The sequence below is a fragment of the Nannospalax galili genome, unplaced genomic scaffold (assembly GCF_000622305.1).
Source record: "Nannospalax galili isolate Female #2095 unplaced genomic scaffold, S.galili_v1.0 scaffold441, whole genome shotgun sequence".
Lineage (NCBI taxonomy): Eukaryota > Metazoa > Chordata > Mammalia > Rodentia > Spalacidae > Nannospalax > Nannospalax galili.
In genome coordinates, this window is record NW_008348089.1 from 861,941 (window position 1) to 862,618 (window position 678).

Genomic DNA, 678 nt, shown 5'->3' on the forward strand with positions numbered 1-678 from the left:
CAGAGAGGCAGAGGAAGCAGAGAGGGGGGGAGAGAAAGAGAGAGAGAGAGAGAGAGAGAGAGAGAGAGAGAGAGAGAGAAACTGGAAGTGGGACTAGGCTATAAATTCTCAGAGCCTGCCCCCAGTAACATACTTCCTCCAGCAAGGCCACACCTCCTAAACCTTCCCAAACAGCACCACCAACTGGGTACAAGTGTTTAAATACCTGAACCTATGGGAGACATTTCTCATTCAATCCACCGCAACCCACCTACATGTTTCCATCAGTGTATTTGAAAAGTGCCTTGATTTATGAAGTTCTTTGTTCTGCTACTATGAAACTTTCAAACTGTTACTAAATTGGAACATGGAATTTGGGGGTAACCTAAATCTTTGTTCCCAGGCCATGGCCACTCATATTTGGCTCCAAAATAGATGATATTTCATCCCCTTTGAGGTGTGAGCTGTGTTTTTGAATACTTTGGGTCTTTTAACAGATTGATCTAATGAATTAATAGCAAGAGTGCAAGCAGATAGACTGCTGCAGTAATTCTAAAGATGGCAGCATGGTGAACTGGCATGGGCAGGAGGAGAGCTTCACAGAGCTGGGTGGGAGTTGGTCTTGGGTATAGAATTCAAACTTTGAGATTAGATTTGGTTTATAATTCCTCTACAAATTACTTATCATATGACTTTGAA